The sequence below is a fragment of the Diabrotica virgifera genome, chromosome 2 (genome assembly GCF_917563875.1).
Source record: "Diabrotica virgifera virgifera chromosome 2, PGI_DIABVI_V3a".
Taxonomy (NCBI): Eukaryota; Metazoa; Arthropoda; class Insecta; order Coleoptera; family Chrysomelidae; genus Diabrotica; species Diabrotica virgifera.
Window position 1 is genome coordinate 50,036,928 of NC_065444.1, and position 17,584 is coordinate 50,054,511.

At 32.0% G+C, this 17,584-nt stretch overlaps 1 protein-coding gene across 2 annotated transcripts in view; it reads right to left on the reverse strand.

Moving 5' to 3' along the window:
- Positions 1-17,584, reverse strand: part of LOC114327685 (homeotic protein antennapedia-like) — a 1,165,466-nt gene that overhangs the window by 738,551 nt on the left and 409,331 nt on the right. The gene's annotated exons all lie outside the window — the stretch shown is intronic.

Here is a 17,584-nt window from a genome sequence, read left to right on the forward strand (position 1 = left end):
GTTTGGTCATGTTCAACGTCGATACGTTAATCACCCAATACGAAGAATAGCTGAAGTGCAGATTCCTGGAAGGAGTAGGAGAGGTAGACCAAAGAAGACCTGGGGGAGACGATTAGGACATATTGGTAAAGGGGATTGCCATTGATATGACCCAAGATAGAATTGTGTGGAGAAATGCAATTAGGGAAGCTGACCCCGCATAGTACCGACCCCGCATACTTCTTGATTAACGTCTAGGCATCTTTGTGTAAGAACATTCAAACCGGAGAGAGCTTCTCGAGTACCTAGTCCTTTTCTGAACCCCATCTGTGTATTACTAATATAAGAAGTATACCATAGGTATAAGAAGTATCTATCGGCCGACCGCCCAGAAATGGAGTGACAATCCGCCAATGTACAAGCAAAATTGCTTATATAAAGGAAGGTGTAGAAAACCAACAAAATAGATTCACTAGCTTGGCAAAATATTTTTTGAATTCATAGTCTATAAACGTTGTTTATGTAAAAGCTATAATATGACTTGAATCTTATTCAAGAAATACTGATTGCCACATATCTGTGCACTGTGCAAAATAATTTCCTATATATTACGCACTCATGCATTGTAGCAGGAATCAAAAATGGCAACATGGTATAAAAGCTCGTGCAGAATACTCGATGACCCGATGTGTGTTAATTGCACCTAGAAGTTTCTTTACTATTTGTATAAACCAACAAACCAAGTTTCAATTAAAATATTCAAGGAAACTTTCGTACTGACTGCGTGACACTTCTCTAATAGAAAAATAGCACTGGTACGTTCGCTAGATGACAAATAGGCCTATTAGACCACACAATGGAAGATGCACTGGCGTACTGTATTTACGATCAATGTGAGGGTATGTGTCGCATAAAAATTGCAATAATTATAAACGTATAAAATAAATAAACAACATTTTATATTCCGCGGATGTGCGTCCAATGCGGTAGGTTATGGGACGTGGATAAACTCTTGTATACGGTGGACACCTTAGGTGGGCCAGCTATGCGAAATTTTCGCAAAATGCGATTGTATTTGTGTAATACGGTAGTTGCGTAGCTACCTAATACCATACGCAATTTTTTATATCTTTTTAATATTTATCAAGTTATATTTATATGTGACAAACAATTTCTCTATACTAAATCTGCATTACTTATTAGCATAAACGTAAGTACGTGGGAACATCCATAAACTGGGTCATACAGAAGAGGAGGAGTGGTGGACTTTGCTGATTATGAAGGTATGCGACAGGGAGGGGGCATGAGTGCACATCCTACGTCGTTTGGTGGGTTTCAGTTTCAATTTGTTGCTATTGTCTCTATAATCATAACTTAATTATTCTTGTGATATACATTCGTAAATAAAGTTTCATAGTTAATATAATAGTCTCTCTTTTATACCGCCAGTTCGACATTGGTAGTATAGCAGGGTAGTCTGCTATTTCTTGGACCTACGGAAACTAACAGGGCCAGTAGTATGCCTAAACCTCCTTTATTACCTCTGAATTTACCCAAGGTATAGTCCGAGTAAAACATTTCGTGAAATAGCTTTAAGCCGGTGAAATATGATATACTTCAAATAAAGATATTAGGTCAAACGTCTAAGAAGCGGCCCTTTGAACGCATCTGTGTTTTTACGCCCAGACCTCCCATATATATTCACAAGTTTCGTGCAAAACATTAGTTTTAGTTCGGTAGCAGTGTAGTACTGGAGTGTACGTGTGTTAAGTGATACGAGTGGTTTGTTTGCTGTAATTATTTTGAATATTGGTTGAGTATTTCGTTGGGAGAGTGTAAAGTGTTGATTATTGTAATTTAATTAATGTGAATAGTGATGTGGCGCCCATGGGATAATGTAAATATCAAGTACGATAACGCTGATATTATAGAAATTGCCAGGGCTAGTGTGAATGTAATTACTAAAAAAAAGTGCTCGTAAAGAAGATTCGAATGCATTTAAATGCTGAAACACAGCAAGTATGTTTGAATGTATACAAAAATCTAAGTACGAAATTCGGCTTCGATGAAACACTATTGGCACAAGCCACCTTTGAATTAACAGAAATTCCACTTTTTACTGTATATAGAATAGTTAAAAATGAACCCTATCATCGCAAGAAACGATGTGACTACAAATTTTCAAGACCTTTAAAAATTAAAAACTAAATTAAAACTAAAAAATAAATAAACGCCAAGCAATTATGGAAAGCCAAAAAATAGTCAACAGACGTAATATGTACCAAGAAGAAATTACTAAATATAGGCAAGAAAATAGGAGAATTTATTATTTAGATAAAACTTGGTATGATACCCACGATACAGTAAATAAAGGATGGACAGATAGTTCAAGCATGTGCATACCAGAAATGCCTGCAAATAAAGGCTCGCGGCTAATTATTGTACATTGCAGAGGAAGTGAGGAATGGGTTCCTAATGCTTTAAAATTATGTGGGAAGAAAATGGAAGATTGTAACGTTGACTACCACAAGAATAGGGAAGCTGACATTTTTGAAGATTGGTTTGAAAACTCGCTGATCCCAAACTTGGAGAAAAACAGCGTAATTGTGCTTGACAACGCTTCCTATCATTCCCGACAGCTCACTAAAATACCAAATTAATACATCTTCACAGAAAGCTGACCTGCAAAATTTTTTAATGAAAAATGATTTGTATTTCGAAGATTTTTACACAAAAAAACAACTTATTGAAATTCTACACACGAAGCAATTTAGAAAATTATACGCTCTCTAGAGAGTATTGCCGAAAATCATGGACACACTGTATTGAGACTTCCCCCCTACTTTTGTGTTTTCAATCCTATTGAGTTAATTTGGGGACAATTAAAACCAAGTATAAAGCGTTCAAATACATTTCCTTTTGACAAAAAGGTAATTGAGATAATTAAAAAAGAAGTAGCCAATATTACCAAAGTAGACTGGCAGAAAAGAATTGCCAAAGTGATCAAAGTGGAAGAATATTATAAGAAGAATGGGCACTTCCACATTAATAGTGGAAATAAATTTATTATTGAATTGGGTGATAATAGTGACGAAGAAAATACGGAAGAAGGAGAAAATGAGTTAAGTGTATCAGTATTTTAATTGTTGTGTTGTGCAACTCATTTTGCAAGCATAAGTGTAGTAATGAAAAGACTCGGTTAAAAAAATATTTTTAGATTTTGTATTTTTAATAAATAAAAAAAGAACGGGGACATGCTTGCATTTTTTGCTGAATTTTAAAAGTTTTGAACTGTATACCTAAAGTATTTTAGATTTAACTGTGTTTTTATAAAGTTCTTTTAGTATCAATAATTCTAACAATAACAGGATAAAATTAAAAATGAATATATTAAGGGAAGTCTAGGTGTGGCACCAATTGATGCCAAAATGAGAGAGCATAGGTTGAGATGGTTTGGTCATGTTCAACGTCGAGACGCTAATCGTAGGAGTAGGAGAGGAAGGCCAAAAAAGACGTGGGGGGAGACAATTAGGCAGGACATGTTGGTAAAGGGGACTAATATTGATATGACTCAAGATAGAATTGTATGGAGAAATGCAATTAGGGAAGCCGACCCCGCATAGGGATAAGGCAAAGAGAATGATGATGAATTCTAACAATAACAAGATTAATTATAAACGCTATTCTACATCAGTTATTAATGCAAGCATGCGGTAAGAGGGAGGGTCACTGTCAGGTTCAATGTAATTAAAAAATTGATAAAATTCATTTTAACACATACGATATTATGTCCTGCTTTAACGGTATTTACCTAAATATTTTTAACTACATATTTAATTACCAGAAAAAACCAGCTGCCGGCCTAATAGCTTAAAGAAGAACAACCCAAAGCTACAAATCTTACCTATTAGACTATATAGATTGCTTGCACAATACTCATTTTATTCAGGCTGAGCCGACCTGAGCCCTGGAGATATTTGAAAATATGTTCTGGTTGGCGCTGAGATTCGATCCTCGAATTTTATCGTGGGAGACAGACCTTCTACAACCTGACTTATCCATTTTATAGTTAATTTTAAAAAAGTCATAAATAACATTGAATTTTTTTAAAAAATCTGTGGAAAGGAGGTCAGGAGTTGCAATTATTGCAATCTTCTATTTTGACTTAACGGATCAGTTGTAGTATTCTATATCGAGTCCCCCTCACTATGGTGTCCCAAAGAAAACATTTCCGATGTTTAACAGCGTTTAGAAATTCTTTGGCTTTGTTAACCCTCCTTAATACTTCCTCATTAGTTTTTCTTGCTCTCTTGCAGTCTTGCTGCTGAAAATAAACATTTTCAGGAATATGCAATAAAGTTATTTCTTTATTATTATATAAATAACACCATAATCTTCTTGAGCATGACTTTTTTAAGCTAGAATTACTGACTGCCTTTTTCTCTTAAATTAAGGTGCATGGATTTTTTCTTTAATAATAATTAGGCTGTACCTACCGTTTTGTAAATAATCCGTTACAATTTTTTTTGTAAATAGTTTGGATGCTTTTTTTGGTAAATTATTAGTTCTCTTTTATTTTACATTTATTTTTCTCCAACTGTTGATTACATGTAAATAAATGTTTTTTTTGCAAGAGTTTTCCTGCATTTCATTATTTTTCGTAAACCCTTCAAGGATTTTCACATTACGATCGGTACACAGCACACTATGATAGAGCTATGTATATGCACAGGTAGACACACAATTAAATTAATTATCTGAATTACTATTATGAATCAGTTGTGCCCACCTCTACAGTTCATTAATCAACTTATTATTAAGCTATTTCTTGAAACCGGTTATTTAGTACTAACTCCTATGAAAACGGAAGGATTCTTAATTAATTGTTCAGTTGGCAATTTAAAGTCAAATTCTAGAACGAAATACATACCGTAATTTCACGATCCCGCTCTGTTCATTTAATAATAAGAAAAATAAATTCGTTTATAAACACATCGACGGACGATATTCTCTCGATCCGATGTTTACCACACATTCAAATTAGTTCAATCTCAAGCTCAATATTAGAGTCATAATAGTATGATACAATTGATCCAAAAGTTGGCATAACCGAGACATCCAAAGTGAAAGTTATCCTCCAACACCAAATTGTTCTATATGGTCCACATAACGTTCAGAAAAAAGTCACATCATTTTGAGCATCGGGCTTGGGGGGGGGGGGGGGAGACGGGAGAGAAATCGGTAAGTTCGTAGTTTTTTACGCTTTTCGTCAATATTTCTAAAGCTATGCGGTTTAGCATGAACAACCTTCTATAGAAAAATGTTCTACATTAAAAAAAAACTATGAATAACCATTGGAAATGGTTATTCATTTTTGTTCTACATTAAATTTGAAATAAAAGGCTCTATGCATAATCCTTCAAAAATGAACGATTCCAAAGTTACGGAGGTAGTATAGTATAATTGGTCCAAAAAAGGCCTAATCCAGACGGCCAGACATCCAAAGTAAAAGTTTTCCTCCAACATCAAATTGTTCTACATGGTCCACATATTGTTCAGTAAAAAGATACACCATTTTGAGCGTCCAATTTGGGTGGGAGATGGAGGAGAAATCGGTAAATTAGTAGTTTTTTTTACGTGTTTCGTCAATATTTCTAAAACTATGCTTTAGCGTAAACAATGTTCTATTCTATACAAAAATGTTCTACATAAAAGTTAAAACAAAAAAGGTCCTATACATAATTAAATCTAAACGGGAACTGGTGTATGTTTTCAAAAGACTGATAGTGTGTAAATAAATTTATTAAATCAGCTAAGTACTTTCAGCATATTATGCCATCATCAGAGCTATCCTATAAAAAGACTAAGTTGAAAAATCTTATTCATAAAAAATTATAAAGTGAAACTTACGTCTTATAGGTGTAAAAACCTCAAAAGAAGAGAAAACTTCGAACAAACACATTCTTTAGTTTAAAATAAACCCAGGGATATAACCACTGGTTAGGGTAAAAACCCTTAAATGTTTAAAAAATCACATTTAATGTGCTTTTTATAAAATGGCTACCATTCTTACAAACAGCTGTTACTGACAATATTCAAAAACGACAGGCTGCTGACGGAAACAATAGTTCCTAGCGACATCTGTGTTATTAAAATTATTTAAAATTTTTTGAAAATGACTAAGTTGTCATATGTAGGTTACTAATTAATGAAATTAATATGAAAAACTGAAGTTAAATTTAAATGACAATTGTTAAGTTTAAAGTAAAGTTAAATGTGAAAATAATCAAATTATCAAAGTATTATTAATTATTAAAAAACCAAACAACCAGTCAGTTCTGACCAAATATAGAAGTGAGATAGATGAAAACCAAGGAGAAGCACCGTTGGACAAGCTCAGAGTTCCAAAACTGTTTGAAAACAATATTATTATTAAAAGGCAAATCGAAAATATTTACTTATTGTAATCAATGAAAGAAAATTCAAATATGTTATAAAGTAATGTTCAAAAAACTAGAGCAATTGTTGGGCATGCTGAATATAACAGTTGTTCTGAAGCTATTTCCTTGTGGCATTTTTATGATTAATTATTTATATGGGAAATAAGCCACAATTAAAATGAAAAAAAAAAAAATAATTTTATTAACGTTTCGACGCCCAAATCGGGTGCCGTTGTCAAAATACAAAATATTACTGTAATATTTTGTATTTTGACAACGGCACCCGATTTGGGCGTCGAAACGTTAATAAAATTATTTTTTTTTCATTTTAATTGTGGCTTATTTCCCATATAAATAATTAATCAGAATATAACAGTATTAAAGAAACTTCTTAAAGATTGGATCAAATTTACAATTTAATTGAACCTGGGTGTTAACACAATTTTGAGGATTTCTTTTTAATTCCCTGCTAATTTCTAAGTCTTCTAATAAATTCATTTTTGTATAGTTGTTAATGGGTATACTATGTAGAATCCTACTATCTCTTTGGGGACTGAAGTTATGTTTAGAAGCATGTAAGTGATTGCCAAAACTAGATTTGTCAATCTTAGACAAATGTTCTTTGATGCGTGTTTCCAAAGGTCGCATAGTTCTCCCCACATAAGTAACAGGGCAGTCTCCACAGGACAATTTGTATATATGTACCACTTTTTGATGTTTTTCCAATTTTATCTTTGGTATGAGAAAAAATAGATTTGATATTTTCCTTATATTTGAATGATAGTTTAAGGTTGGGGATGTTATTTAGGATTTTGGCTATATTATCTGAAGGATAACCTATGTATGATATTGATCTATACATAACTGCTGTAGTGGAATTGTTAAGGACAGAATTGTAAGCTAGGGATCTATTCCTTTTACTCCTTAATTTGTTGAGGATCTTATCAACTAAAGTAGGGGAATAACCATTACTATATGCAAGTTGTTTGATAATATCTAATTCTGAATTGAAATTAGTATCTGATAATGGTAGACTAAGTAAACGATGGATGTAGCAATAAAAGGAAGCCATCTTCTGTTGAAAAGGATGGTTAGAAGATCTAGGGATGGTATGGTCAGTCTGAGTAGGTTTTCTAAAGACTGAAAAAATTAATTTACTGTCCATCCTAGTTAAAGTAAGGTCTAGAAAATTTATAGACTTGTTGGACTCGGTTTCTAGAGTGAAATTTATAGCTGGATGTAAATTGTTGAGCAAATAAAGAATATTTTCAGCATCTGTAGAATTGCCATCTATAATAGCCAATACATCATCAACATACCTGAACCAGTATAAGATTTTTTGGAAAGAGTTTTGGTTCGAAGAATTATTATCAAATATGTTAACCTCGAGGTTGTTAAGAAACAAATCTGCTAGCAAAGGTGATAAAGGATTACCCATTGCCAAGCCTTGTGATTGTCTATAAATAATATCGTTAAAGGTGAAGAAATCTTGCGATAAACAAAATTTAAGTAAATCCAACAAGTGAGGAATTGAAACTCTATTAATATTACTTTTAATAAGTAAATTCTCCACTATAGGAATGGTTTCATCTCTAGGTACATTAGTAAACAAATTACTTACATCAAAAGAAACTAGAAAGAAGTCTCTAGGTAAGTTTAAAACTGACAGCTTATTTACTAAATCGGTAGAATTTTTGACAGAATAAGAAGGTTGTAAAGATATTGTAGATTGTAAAATGGAATTAATGAATTTAGACAATGTAACAACTGGTGTGTTGTAAAAGCTAACCACTGGTCTCATAGGAACATTCGGTTTGTGAATTTTTGGTAAACCATATAGTCTAGGTATTTGAGGATTTGACAAAATGAAGGTTTTTTCTTTCGTTTTATGTAATTGTAGGAAATCTTTATGTTTAGATAAGGTATTTTTTAGGTTAGTGATTAATTTATTTAGAGGATTTCTATCTAAAATGTCAAAGTTGTTATTTCTTAAAAACTCTTCAGTTTTCTGAACATAATCACTATGATGCATGATGATGAGGCAGTTGCCTTTGTCAGCTTTAGTTATGATGAGGTTATTACTTTTCAGTTTGAAGGATAATTGTCTAATCAAATGGAGTTGTTTAAAACATTTGGTTTTAATGTTATTAACATTGTTATTAAACATCCAGCTATAAATTTCACTCTAGAAACCGAGTCCAACAAGTCTATAAATTTTCTAGACCTTACTTTAACTAGGATGGACAGTAAATTAATTTTTTCAGTCTTTAGAAAACCTACTCAGACTGACCATACCATCCCTAGATCTTCTAACCATCCTTTTCAACAGAAGATGGCTTCCTTTTATTGCTACATCCATCGTTTACTTAGTCTACCATTATCAGATACTAATTTCAATTCAGAATTAGATATTATCAAACAACTTGCATATAGTAATGGTTATTCCCCTACTTTAGTTGATAAGATCCTCAACAAATTAAGGAGTAAAAGGAATAGATCCCTAGCTTACAATTCTGTCCTTAACAATTCCACTACAGCAGTTATGTATAGATCAATATCATACATAGGTTATCCTTCAGATAATATAGCCAAAATCCTAAATAACATCCCCAACCTTAAACTATCATTCAAATGTAAGGAAAATATCAAATCTATTTTTTCTCATACCAAAGATAAAATTGGAAAAACATCAAAAAGTGGTACATATATACAAATTGTCCTGTGGAGACTGCCCTGTTACTTATGTGGGGAGAACTATGCGACCTTTGGAAACACGCATCAAAGAACATTTGTCTAAGATTGACAAATCTAGTTTTGGCAATCACTTACATGCTTCTAAACATAACTTCAGTCCCCAAAGAGATAGTAGGATTCTACATAGTATACCCATTAACAACTATACAAAAATGAATTTATTAGAAGACTTAGAAATTAGCAGGGAATTAAAAAGAAATCCTCAAAATTGTGTTAACACCCAGGTTCAATTAAATTGTAAATTTGATCCAATCTTTAAGAAGTTTCTTTAATACTGTTATATTCAGCATGCCCAACAATTGCTCTAGTTTTTTGAACATTACTTTATAACATATTTGAATTTTCTTTCATTGATTACAATAAGTAAATATTTTCGATTTGCCTTTTAATAATAATATTGTTTTCAAACAGTTTTGGAACTCTGAGCTTGTCCAACGGTGCTTCTCCTTGGTTTTCATCTATCTCACTTCTATATTTGGTCAGAACTGACTGGTTCTTTGGTTTTTTAATAATTAATAATACTTTGATAATTTGATTATTTTCACATTTAATTTTACTTTAAACTTAACAATTGTCATTTAAATTTAACTTCAGTTTTTCATATTAATTTCATTAATTAGTAACCTACATATGACAACTTAGTCATTTTCAAAAAATTTTAAATAATTTTAATAACACAGATGTCGCTAGGAACTATTGTTTCCGTCAGCAGCCTGTCGTTTTTGAATATTGTCAGTAACAGCTGTTTGTAAGAATGGTAGCCATTTTATAAAAAACACATTAAATGTGAGTTTTTAAACATTTAAGGGTTTTTTCCCTAACCAGTGGTTATATCCCTGGGTTTATTTTAAACTAAAGAATGTGTTTGTTCGAAGTTTTCTCTTCTTTTGAGGTTTTTACACCTATAAGACGTAAGTTTCACTTTATAATTTTTTATGAATAAGATTTTTCAACTTAGTCTTTTTATAGGATAGCTCTGATGATGGCATAATATGCTGAAAGTACTTAGCTGATTTAATAAATTTATTTACACACTATCAGTCTTTTGAAAACATACACCAGTTCCCGTTTAGATTTATATAGAAGTGTGTACAAGTCAAACAGTCTTTTTCTATTCTATACATAATTGTTATAAAATCAACGGTTCCAGAGTTACGTAGGGTGAAAAGTGGAGGTTTTCGATACTTTTTATAGTTTTTGGGCAATTGATGATGATTTTGGGTGGTGAGGTTGACGTTTCTTCAAGGACTTATCACTAATATACCATCGGCCACTGAAATAGCAAAATTTTATTCACAAAACACAATCCTGTTATAAGAAAATTTCTTTCATCAGGAATAATATTATAAATTATAATAATATAATAAACCCATCTCTCTTAATCTTGGATGGCCATAAAACCCATACACAAAATATTGCTATTATTGATAAAGCACGTGAAAATGAAGTGACAATAATTGACCTGCCTCATCATACGAGCCATATGATGCAGCCCTTGGATGTTTCCTTAATGTATCCGTTAAGTACCGGGTGTCCCAATAAGAATGGCTCTCGGCTATATCTCAGGAACCGTTTATAGTAGAGCTTTGAAATAAAAAATTTTATAACAAAAGTTGCCTCAGGAAAAGCCTGGAAATTATTTTCATAATTGTGGGACCACCGCTAGAGGGCGTAATTGAATATCAAAAATTAAAAAATCTAAATTTTACAAAATTTTCCTAATGAAGGGGCACTGGAAATCCGATCGTCGTATTCTTCATAAAATTCTACGCATATTTGATTTGACAAGTTTAGGTCTACCTTTGGAAATAAGAGGTGGGGGTGAGTGGGAACCTTGTTATGAAAAACTGGCTGTGAGTCCGGTTCTGCTTAATCATATTTTGCAAACTTGGTCTTGTTGAAGATAGATCTTTTTCATCAATGTAAAAGTTATGATTTCGAACCAACTTACTGAGTAATATGCCAGCTATAAGGCGTTATTTAATTTTTTCAGAAATCTAGTGTTCCTTGGAAAATATTAAATATAAACATGCATTTTTAATACCATATTACAAAATTAGACAAAATTAGCAACGGAGTAGCGAAAACCGCATGTTAATACCTTTTTTCTATCTCGAGATATCTTACAAAACGTGTAAATTTAAAAACATAACTGTTACTGTCACCGGTAAACGAAATAATTCATTAAAAGTAGTGTGCTATGGAAACAACAAAGAAACATTTTCCAGCTCTCAACGTATATTAGGTCTTTTCAACGCTTCTCATTTGTTTCGAGCCTCGTTCATATCTCGTATATTAATATTATACACGGATTATACGGCATATGACAGAGGCTCGAAACAAATGAGAAGCGTTGAAAAGCCCTATTACAAAGAAATAAAAACAACTATTTAATGATGACATAAACGTTCAAATTTTTGCCCATCATTTTCGTTGCAAACATTTACTCTTTCAAGAGTAGATTGAACAGCAGTCTCAATTTCTGCTCTCGATATGCTTTGAATGGCGTTTAGTATTCTCTGGATAATGTATTCTAGAGTAGTGTATGATGGGCAACAATTTGAATATTTAGGTCGTCACTAAGTAGTTCTTTTTGTTCTGTGTTATATTTAATTTTAATAGTATTGTTTCTCTTTATATTGTTGTTTTAATTAATTATATTTTTATACGTTGACATCTGGAAAATGTTATTTTGTTTTTTTCCACAGCACACTACTTTTCATTAACTTAGTTTACCGGTGATAGTAACAGTTATGTATAAAATTTACACGTTTCTCGAGATATCTTGAGATAGAAAAAACGTATCGACATGCGGTTTTCGCTATTCTATTGCTAATTTAATCTAATTTTATAAAGTATGATTAAAAATGCATACTTGTATTTAATATTTTCCAAAGAAAACTAGATTTCTGAAAAAAATTAAATAACGCCTCCCAGCTGGCTTATTACTTATTAGGATGGTTCAAAATTATCACGCTTACATTGAAGAAAAAGATCTGTCTTCAACAAGACCCAGTTTTCAAAATTTGATTTAGCAGAACCGGACTTACAGCCATTTTTTCATAGCAAGGTTCCCACTCACCCCCACCTCTTATTTGCAAAGGTAGAGTTAAACTTGTTAAATTAAATATGCGCAGAATTTGATGAAGAATACAATAATTGGATTTCCAGTGCCACTTCATTAGGAAAATTTTGTAAAATTTAGATTTTTTTATTTTTGATATTCAATTACGCCCTCTAGCGGTGGACCCACAATTATGAAAATAATTTCCAGGCTTTTCCTGAGGCAACTTTTGTTATAAAATTTTTTATTTCAAAGCTCTACTATAAACGGTTCCTGAGATATGGCCGAGAGCCATTCTTATTGGGACACCCGGTACATTTTATACGCAAGAAATAGAAGTGTGGCTGAGAAATCATCCAGGGCGATGTGTAACTATCTCAGAGGTGCCTCACCTATTTGGAAAAGCTTACATACGAGCATCTACTCTATTAAATGCCATTAATGGTTTCCAAAAAACAGGAATTTTCCCACTGAATCGTACTGTTTTTACAGAGATGTCCGCTGCAGCTTTGCATACTGATCATGAGCCAAATATTGAAGAAAACATATCCAGCCCTGAAAAAAGTCAATCCAAAAATGACCAGCCTGTAGAAGAACAAGTTACTCCAGAAAGATAAAATAATGAATCTTCTAAAGATTTGCTTATGGACATGCTCACAACAAGCACTGGTTTAGGTCTATTTTCTCCGGAACAAGTTGTTCCCTATCCAAAAGCACCGCAAAAACAAATTAAGCAACAGAGTAAAAATAAAGGTAAAACTGTCATATTAACAAGCACCCCTTATAAAGAAGAATTGGAGACATCTCTAGCTACCAGAAAACCAAAAGTTAATGTTAAAAATGTTAACTCAAAGACCAAGATTAAGTCACTAAAGCAGAAAACCGTAAAAATAGAAAATACTTCCAAGAATGTTAAAAACATACAACCTGAAGATGAAAGTGACAGTAGTGCAGATGAGGAATGCTTCTATTGCAACAATAGGATATTCTTCAGACAAAAAAGGAAAAGGCTGGATACGATGCTGCAATTATTGTAAAAAATGGGGACATGAGGCTTGTGCAGGAGCTGACAGCGATGATGATGTATTTATTTGCGAATATTGCAGATATGATTAAGTTAAGAAAAATGTTCGGTATTATTATTTCTATTAATATTTAAGCAAAATGTTCGGTATTATTATTCCTATTAATATTTAAGCAAAATGTTCAGTATTATTATTCCTATTAATATTTAAGAAAAATGTTCTGTATTATTATTCCTAGTAATATTGGATTTTTTTGGGTTTACCCATCGTTATTTCTTATTTAGTTAATTGCTCTTTTTCGTTCCTTTTGAATTTTTGAGTTTAAGTTGTTGTATTTTGCATAAAAATAAAAAAAATTAAACGTAAAAAAAAGAGAAAATTAATTAAAATAACATAGAAAAATCCTATCCCATTTTACCCCCACGGTGTATCCCGTTTTACCCACACAGTGGGGGTAAAATGGGAAATTGTATTGGTGTAAAATCTTTGCATATAACTTTTTTTATACATTTATAAAAAAAATCCTTTTTTTGTCCTTTTGATACAAAAATAATGAGTTTTCACTGTGCCAAAATATGAGTAGCCTCCAGCTCCAGTACATAGTTTCGGTGTTATACAGCCTCAAACGTTAAGTAAGTATCCCATTTTACCTCACCTTCCCCTTGCAGAGGCTCCAAAATAAAGTACTGCGAACTATATTTGATGCTCCCTACTACATCAGTAACGAAATCATTCAGCATGATATCCCTTTAGAATCCATCAAAGAAGTCATACTTACATCGTTTTAGTATTAACTGTAGTGGAAGCATTTCAGTACATCCAAATCGGTTAACCGTCCAACTAAATGTACGCAATGTCAACTTAAGGCAAATGTTTATAAATTCACACAAACAATGTTTAACTTAGGCTTAGATAATTTTAAAAGAGATTATTCATTGGAATGATAGGTACTCTAACTTTACATGTCATCAGCTTCATTCTCAAAAAAAAATAAATAAAAAAATATGAAACAAATATTTTTAAGAAACGCTTTTGTTTAGTTACGCATTCGTCAAAGAAAAGCGTGGCGCGTCTTCATCGAATAAACGGTTTTCGTACCACGCTTTTCTTTAACGAATGTGTTAGATTTTTTCAATTTTTTTAAATTTATTTAAATTATTTGCTTTTTAGTTGATTTTTTTATAATATGTTTAATTTTAGTCATTCGTAACTAAAAAAAGCGTTTCTCAAAAATATATTTTTCATATTTTTTTTATTTTTTACTTTTTAGTCTTACACTTTTCAAACAATAAAATATATCGTCATGTTTATTAACCCGGGAGTAGTCGCGCTCACTTCTGTAACGTCGATAGTCGCGTGTGAGATTCTATCTCAAAATACGAATTTAAAACAAATTTTTATTTTGTACTATTTTTATCTACTTTTTATATTGAAAATATATATTTCTAACAATTTTATTAAAAACACCTGTGTTAACGGCCACCTGCCAACATCGGCCACCTGTCCTAACGGCCAGTCTAAAAATTTCCCAAACCAATTATATGTAGAATACAAAAACTGGCAATACCGTCCACCTTTCTATATCGGCCAATAGTTCTTTCATTTTTAGTGGCCGTTACTGACAAATTTTACTGTACAGTAAAACCTGTGTTAACTGCCACCTGCCAACATCGTCCACCTGTCCTAACGGACAGTTTAAAAATTTCCCAAACCAATTATATGTAGACTACAAAAACTGGCAATAGCGGCCACCTTTCTATATCGGCCAATAGTTCTTTAATTTTTAGTGGCCGTTACTGACAGGTTTTACTGTATTACGAAAAAGGATGAAATGTGAGATTCTATCTAACGGCGCGACTACTCGCGGTTTAAAGCTAATTGGCTCTCCCCAAAGCCATAAATTCCACAAAAAGAAGAAGAAGAAAAAAATAAAATTCCTACGTATTACTACATCCTTCCTCGAGGCACTTATGAATTTTTTTCAAAATTGCAAAATTTTTCATCAAGTTATCGCGAAAAAGGATAAAAATTGAGATTCTATCTCACCGCGCGACTACTCGCGGGTTAAAATACATATGTATAAAACATATAATGTACAAACATGAAAAGTAGTCGGAATCGGCAAAAAATTTGAAACTTTATTGTTTATTTATGAAGCATAACGTAAACAATTAACGTAAAAAGTGAAATTAGGTATAGTTCATATAATTAGCTACAATCTGTGAATGTTTCAAGTTTCTTCATTGTAAAAAACAAGAGAATTTAAGCATTTTCCATTAAAATCGTTTTTTTTTATTTAAACAATTAATAAACAAAAAAAAAATTATTGGCTATTCGTGTATTGTTCCCTCGAATGCATATGTCTGCAAATTTTTAGTCATTTGGATTGAAGAAAAGGCAGTCAAATTAACGTCCAAAGATTTGACCCAAACGATTGAACTAAAGAAAAGCGTTTAATTAACTAATACGACAAAACGAATTCTAATTTTAATTGTAGCACAAAACGTCTCTACCGGTGGTTTTTCTAAGACTACGATAAAAACACGAATTTTTTGAATTCGAGTTTTGGTTGAAGTTTTGTTTCGTATCGTATTGAAATTTGATACGAATAAAAGCCGATTTATATATAAACAAATATATGAGCGTTCAAAATTTGAAACTTTATTGTTTATTTATGAAGCATAACGTAAACAATTAACGTAAAAATTGAAATTATGTATAGTTCATATCATTAGCTACAATCCGTAAAAGTTTCAAATTTCTACATTGTAAAAAACAAGAGAATTTAAGCATTTTCCATTAATATCGTTTTTTTTATTTAAACAATTAATAAACATAAAAAAATTTTTATTGACTATTCGTGTATTGTTCCCGCGAATGCATATGTCTGTAAATTTTCATTCATTTGTATTGAAGAAAAGTCAGTCAAATTACCGTTTAAAGATTTGATGCAAACTATTGAACTAAAGAAAAGCGTTTAAAAAAGCTTATTGCTGAGATAATAAAAAATTATGGGAATTACTATTATGAATCAGTTGTGCCCACCTCTACAATGCATTAATCAACTTAGTAGTATTAAGCTATTTCTTGAATAACTCCCATGAGAAAGGAAGGACTCTTAATTAATTGTTCAGTTGACAATTTAAAGTCAAATTATAGAACAAAATACCGTAATTTCTTGATCTGCTCTGTTCATTTTAATTTTATTACAAATAAGAAAAATAAATTCGTTTATAAACACGTCGACCGACGCGCGACGATATTCTCCCGATCCGATGTTTACCACACATTCAAATTAGTTGGGATCTAATAAACCCACAAATCAAGAGAAGCCATTATAAATATAGGAGGCCATGCCGAAAAGGGCAGCGGCCTGACAGCACCAAGAATAACCATAGTTTTACATATCTTGTGTGTAGCCAAGATAAAGCGGTCCATGCACGTGATGATTAATCTTTTATTTTAACAGTGACCTCAGCTTAGGGTCTAAAGATACACGGAAAATGATAACATTAATTTGAAGATTATTTTGAACGTGATAAATATCTTTGGCCGTTATTATGTTTTATTTTACGAATAAGTATTATCCTATAGACTCGACACAAATACTAATTTTTTCCAAATTTGTTCAATTGTACAGGGACAGTCGAACTTAAAAAAATGCTGTAAACTTTTACAATGCCTTTAATTTTGTTTTACAGTAAAACCTCTGTTAACCGAAATGAAATAATTGGGGGGCAGGCTGTTTCGGATAACAAAAATTTCGGTTAAAAATAACATTGTTTTTTGTATTCTTGTATCAAATTACATGGTAAATTACTTGGTCAAAGTTGGTATTAAAAAATACTATGAGGTGATTTCGTAAAGCGTTGTATATTTAATTGCGTTCTTTACTTGTATAAAAGCACTGTTGACGATGTTGACAAATTAATATCGAATTGTTTCCGTTATGCGATAAAAATTTACTTTTTATTGACGAAATGATTTAAGCTCTAAGCCGTTTCGGTTAAACGATGTTTCAGTTAAAAAGGTTTCGGTTAACGGAGGTTTTACTGTATTATGTAATAGAGAATAGAGCTAATAGAGCTAAGACTGTACTTGTTCATCGTCTTAAATATTTTGGGGCAACACTTTTCGATTCGAAAAAAGTTTCATTCTTTGTTCAATATACATTAAATTATTGCTGCCTAATTCTATACGAAAAATCAAGCAAACAACCACCAGAATTTCCAGGTTTCTGATTAAATCCAAAAGATAAGGATTTATATTCTGGTGACCAGAATAGCGAAGTATGGAAGAGAATACGGCTTAACAATGAACAT